This window comes from Helianthus annuus, chromosome 16 (genome assembly GCF_002127325.2).
Source record: "Helianthus annuus cultivar XRQ/B chromosome 16, HanXRQr2.0-SUNRISE, whole genome shotgun sequence".
In the NCBI taxonomy this organism is placed as follows: domain Eukaryota; kingdom Viridiplantae; phylum Streptophyta; class Magnoliopsida; order Asterales; family Asteraceae; genus Helianthus; species Helianthus annuus.
Genome location: NC_035448.2, coordinates 10,247,365 through 10,253,690, shown reverse-complemented (window position 1 = coordinate 10,253,690; position 6,326 = coordinate 10,247,365). Strand labels below are relative to the sequence as shown.

The 6,326-nt window shown below is 37.1% G+C and overlaps 1 long non-coding RNA gene across 1 annotated transcript; it reads left to right on the top strand.

The window, feature by feature from the left end:
- The first annotated feature begins 1,569 nt into the window (after positions 1-1,569).
- On the top strand, positions 1,570-4,298 carry LOC110866209. The gene is made up of 3 exons (XR_002551224.2): positions 1,570-1,729; positions 2,940-3,011; positions 4,189-4,298. It is a non-coding gene; the product is annotated as an uncharacterized LOC110866209 (long non-coding RNA).
- Positions 4,299-6,326: the final 2,028 nt, after the last annotated feature.

The window sequence follows — 6,326 nt, the reverse complement described above, 5'->3', positions numbered from 1 at the left end:
GTATGTATAAAGGTTATGCTGTTGATAGGAGCTTATAGCTCGACTAGAGGTGGGTGTGTTAGAATTGGGTAATTGGTGAATATAGATCAGAATGTAATTATAATTGGGCTTTTGAAAAGTCAAACTGCAAAAGATGGTGAGATAACCATTAAAATGAAAGGAACGGTATGTAAGAAATGGGATGTGTAATATGTTTTAAACATGTATGTAAGAAATTTGTGAAAGAGACTTAGGCGAACAAACACCATGTAGAATGCAAATGTGAAATGTTATGTGCTAACTGATAATTTTACAGATAAGAATGGTGGAATTCTTTAGTATGATGATAGTGGTAGAGCTGATGGAAGAATGCTCATGAGTGGGAGCGTATTACACGAATGAATGGGATCGATTCTGGTACGGAAAGTATCTATAAAAAAGTGGGTCGATCCGACTTACGGATCACTGACCTATGTAATGAAGTCGAGGTTAGTAAAATGTTTAGTTCTTGATTAATATATAAGAATCTGTAAATTATCTGTACTTATGAACGGATTGAAGGGTAGGATAATTATGGAATGGTATGAAATAATCGACTTCTAATGATCAACATAAAATATATTTATGTCATTAGGAAGAGGGTATAGAGGCCTTGAATGAAAATTTGTATGAAGCTCAGGCATGACATACTCGGTTAGTATAACAAGTAGTATATGCACAGAGCTAATAATAAAGTTTTGCTAATAACTAAATTTGAGGCTAGACTTAAAGTTGTAAGTAGCTCAAGTAACGGTACCAACCGTTGGATGATGCTTTATCCTTGTATTGAGTACGAACAAGTAATTGTGAGGAGGATAGTCTTGTTTTTAGTACTACTAGGTAATCAAATGTTCAAAGTATGCATGTGATGATGCAATGATCCCTTGTATGAGTACAAGAATGATTAGAAGACATGTAGAAATGGAAAGTGAGGATATATTTATGATGATCAAAGGAAACCTCATAGATGATGTAGGAATAGAATGAAATGAATTGAAATAGTTTGAATAAGTAGAAACATGAGTGTATTATGTTTTATTAGAAGGAAGGAAACGAGTCGTAAAATCTTAGGTTGTGTAACCAACAGAAAGACGAATGGACCGTTAGTAATGAAATGCGCAAGGAACTAGCACTATAAGGTGTAATGACATGAATAATAGGTTTGAAATTTATCCAGAGAGTAAATTATTTAAGTCAAGAAGATAGGAACAATGCGTACAACCATGCTGTTTGAGAACGAAATCTTTAGCCAAGGTCCCGAATGTAACCAACACGTAATATGCACTTTGAATAAGTACAACGAAAAGACAAGAATAGGTTATGAGAAAGGTTTCGGGGACGAAACCTCCTTTAAGGGGGGTAGATTTGTAACACCCCAAAAATCTTAGAATGGATTATTTAAATGTTTAAGTGTTTTAAAAGATTAGTTAAGTTTTAAATAAATGAAAGAAGTTCAAAAAGTTAGAAAAATTATACAAGAATGACAACTTAAAGACTACAAGGGATGAATATGTAAATGTTCAAACTAAACAAGGAATAATAAAAAAAAAGTGCAGTGTGTGTTGGTGGGGTGTGCGACGCAGGAAAGGGGAGGAGAGGGGAAAACCCTTCTTCTCCAAATCATCAAGAACCTAACAATTGGAGGCGTTTATGGATGAAATCCGTATGCATGTGATCAATTTCTCAATCATCTCTGGGTTTCCAACATGGGGTAAGTTAGATTGTATGATTTGATGCTAATTAATGGAATGGGTTTTGATCAATCCATGAAATTTAGTGAAATTAAGCATGAATATATGTTAGAATTATCATATGGAATGTGAATTATACAAGATTTGATGTTAATTGATGTTTGAAGATGAAACCCACTTGGGTTAGTAAAAGTGGCGACATGGGTATGTCACCCATGTCCAATCTTTGTTTAAATTCTTGATATATTATGTTGTATGTGATTAATCCTTGCTAGTTAGGTTGAACATGGTATGTAATTAGTTGGATATGTTGTATTGTTGATGATTGAAAGGAAGAACTAGGAAGAAAAAGTATGAAAATACTTGTACATTAGGCTTAAAAATTTGTATGTGTGCCAAGTGTTTGATGAAATGACTAGGTGAAGTTAGAAGGTGAAATTTGTATGCAAGAATTTGGTAGTTAGGTATAGAATGTGATAATGAGGTGTTTGATAGTGAAATTAGTATGAGATGTATGTTTTCATGGAATACATGTGGGCATTAGTTAACGAGATGATTTTGGTAAAAAGTATGTTTTAGGAGTTTGTACTCTATACTTGAATGGTGTGGTGCATCTCATGTGTCGGACTAGTTGTTCAATGGTAATATAGAAATGGATGTACACTAAATGTGTAGCTTGTGGGTTTATTAGTAAAGAATGACATTGAAATTATGTTAAAGTACTAACTTTGAATGTGGTTGACAATTGTAGGATGATGAAAGCGTTAGTGGTAATGAATTGTCTATACATGTGTTTGGTGTAATTAATTGATCATGCGATTGAATGTGTTCTAAAACATGAGTATGAAATATACATGGTATCGATATTAGGGCCTACTACATCAATATGGACATAAGTTACTAAGTTGGGAGTTTGTATGCTTGATCGTTGACTTTCTGAAAAGTCAACGAATAAGTAAATAGCATGGTTAGATTTACGAATATCAATGAAAGATTACGAGGAATCATATGATATATGTTAGACTAATTATGTGCTATGTATAATGAGGAATTAGATTTCATAGATGTGGAACAACGCGATTGACGATTCGTGTCTTATGCACGTTGATGAATGATTGATTGAATGATTGATTAAGAAAAGTCAATGTAACTATGAATTTAAAATGGATGTCGATATGGAATGAACATATATACTAACAATGTCATGGGAATGATGGCATGAAAGGATAGGTATCGCATGAGCATGGAAGGCAAATGGGTCAAGAGGAAGCAAGAAAGCGAATGCGAATAGGAACGCTTAAGGTAAGTGAATCCCAAACTTACCCATTTGACTTAATATGTTTTGTTGTTTGGTAATTCATTTAGAGTCATGTAAGAGAGTATGAATTAAAGGTAATGATAAGGTAAGTCTAATGGAAAAGAGTCGAATGTGGTTAGGTATGTCGGGAAGTGCATAATAAAGATCAAACGGGTCAAATTAATGCACACGAATAATATGATGTTAACGTAATTCTTAATGGTTAGGACTCCAGGGTAAGGATTTTTAGTCGATTATGTAAGGGGAATATTTTACGGACCGTTAGGAACAAGTTTTATATGATTCGGATGTGTATGGGTCAAGATATGGGAGTTTTAGTGATTAAAATGGGAGTTGAGCTGGGCACTACCGTAGCTTACGGTAGCCACCGTAAGCTACGGTAGGTTCTAACGTCTTACGGTAGCCACCGTAGCTTATGGTGGAGCTGTCGCGCCCCGTGAAATAGTAAGCCAAGGCTTACGCAGCCCGCGAGGGACCGTGCGGCTGGCATTTTGCTGAATTTTTGATATTCTGAGCATGGGACTTGACTAAAAAGGGTTTTCCAAGGCCTCATAACTTATGTTAAAAAGGGTTTCGAATTTAATTGATGTTAAAGGTCGTCGGTTAGTGACTGAACGGATTGTTTCGTGTTAGTGTAGGAAATTTTATAAGCATATATGTATAAGAATCTAGAAGGCAGTTAGGTCGATTTGTATATCGTCTATACTATGTAAAGTTATGAACATGTCATTTCGGCATAAACCTATATGTAAGAAGTGGTAAACAGGAACTTGTGTATATATTCGTGAATAATTGTTTGTGCGTAGGAAGGGACATAGGCATGTATGAAGGTACGTATGTATAGATGTATATATGATAATAAGTGCGTAATTGTGAATGTATGTGTGAATGAATGTACAATGCTAGAGACATATGTATGAACGTTATCAAGGCGTTTGAGTATTTACGATTACTAATGATGTGCTTGAGTTGGAATGTAATGCAGGTATGAGATTGTCAGGTTAATGAAGGAATGAAACCGGGTTTGGATAACGAGTATTTAAGAAAGCGCTTGGACAATCCACGTTTACTTCATAGAATGCTTTACGAATTTCTATTATATGCTTTAATGTTATATGGTGTGTTAATGACTAATGGTTGGGTTGTACGTGGTGTCCACAGGTGTCGTTCGGGTTTCCTCTACCACTAGTGAAGTGAAGCAGACATAGATCGAGTTGAGAGCAAGGATTGTACGGGAAAGAAAGGTCTCATAGTTTGTTTTAAACAGGTCATGAAGCCTTGATATAATGTAACATTGTGAATCCTTTCTAATGAATGTATTACAATTTGCAATTGAGTCTTCATGTAATTAATATGACTTTTTAAGAACGAAATTTATGGGCTCATATTTTCCGCTGTGTTGTATTTAAGTCTTACAAGTTGGTCTTACAGGGAATTGTTCATAATACAAACGGGTCATGCCCGAATTTTGTTGAATAATAGTATGATAATAGTACTTTTTTGGATTAGGAAATCCGGGCGTTACAAACACCGATGGTGAAAAGAGGAAGCGTGAGGATGACAACTCACGACGTTCGGATAAGAAACACAAGGGAAATTCTGACCACAAAAAGGGTTCTGGATCTAAGAAGGAAGGTCAGCAGACGGGTGATAAGCCCAAGTGTAAAATCTGTAAAAAGCACTATTTCGGGAAATGCATATTTGAGTCGAAATCCCAGTCACAGCCAAGGGCATGTGGGATTTGTAAATCTTCTGAGCACAAGACTCTAGACTGCAAGAAGATAAAGGACACAACATGCTACAATTGCAACGAGAAAGAGCACATCAAGTCCAATTGCCCAAAGTTTGCGAAGAAGGCTGAGGTAGGGAAGAAAACCAATGTTAGGGTCTTCCAGATGAACGCACAGGAGGCGATTCAAAACGACAATGTGATAACAGGTACCTTCCTCATAAATGATGTTTATGCAAGAGTGTTGTTTGAATCAGGTGCTGATAAGTCATTCGTAGCTAATAAGTTTTGTAAGTTGCTGAATTTGCCTGTTAAAACCTTAAGTGTGAAATATGAGGTACAATTAGCTGATGGTACTTTAGAGACAACCTCAACTGTGTTAGATGGATGTGTTATATCCATTAGGAACCACTCCTTCCCGTTATCCTTACTTCCTTTGAAGTTAGCCGGTTGTGACATAGTTATAGGCATGGACTGGTTATCTCATAACCAGGCCCAGATCGTTTGCAACAAGAAGCAAGTGGTGATTAAGACTCCGTCTGGTGAGCCATTTACCATTCAAGGAGATACCCAGTATGGATTGCCTGAGCAGGTGGCTATGCTCAAGGCATCTAGATGCTTGAAGAAGGGTTGTGTCATTTATATAGCACAGGTAACTATTGATGAGCAAAAGCCCAAGACTGAAGATATTCCAGTCATTTCTAAGTACCCTGAAGTTTTTCCTGAAGAACTACCTGGTTTACCACCAGATAGGCAAGTAGAATTCAGAATTGACATCATCCCCGGAGCAGCACCTGTCGCAAGAGCGCCCTATAGGTTGGCACCAACAGAGATGAAGGAATTAAGGACACAACTAGATGATTTGCTAGCCAAAGGTTTTATTAGACCTAGTTCGTCTCCTTGGGGAGCGCTAATCCTGTTTGTCAAGAAGAAGGATGGATCAATGCGTCTATGCATCGATTACCGTGAGCTTAATAAGGTCACTATCAAGAATAGGTATCCTTTGCCTAGGATCGACGATCTGTTCGATCAATTACAAGGGGCAAGCTACTTCTCTAAGATCGATTTGAGGTCAGGCTATCATCAATTGAAGTTTAAAGATGAAGATGTACACAAGACTGCATTTAGGACTCGTTATGGTCATTACGAGTTCTTATTGATACCTTTTGGGCTCACTAATGCACCTGCCGCATTCATGGATCTCATGAATCGCGTCTGTAAGCCTTATCTAGATAAATTTATCATCGTCTTCATCGATGACATCCTCATTTACTAGAAGAGCCAAGCTGACCACGAGAAGCATCTCCATTGTATTCTGAAGCTACTTCATCAAGAAAAGCTCTATGCCAAATTCTCTAAGTGTGAGTTCTGGCTTCGAGAAGTCCAATTTCTTGGACATGTTGTTAGTGAGCGTGGTATCCAAGTAGATCCCGCTAAGATCGAAGCTATTATGAACTGGCAAGAGCCAAAGACACCCACGGAGATTCGCAGTTTCCTAGGACTGGCAGGATACTACAGGCGATTTATTGAAAACTTCTCAAGAATTGCAGCACCCCTGACTCTTCTCACT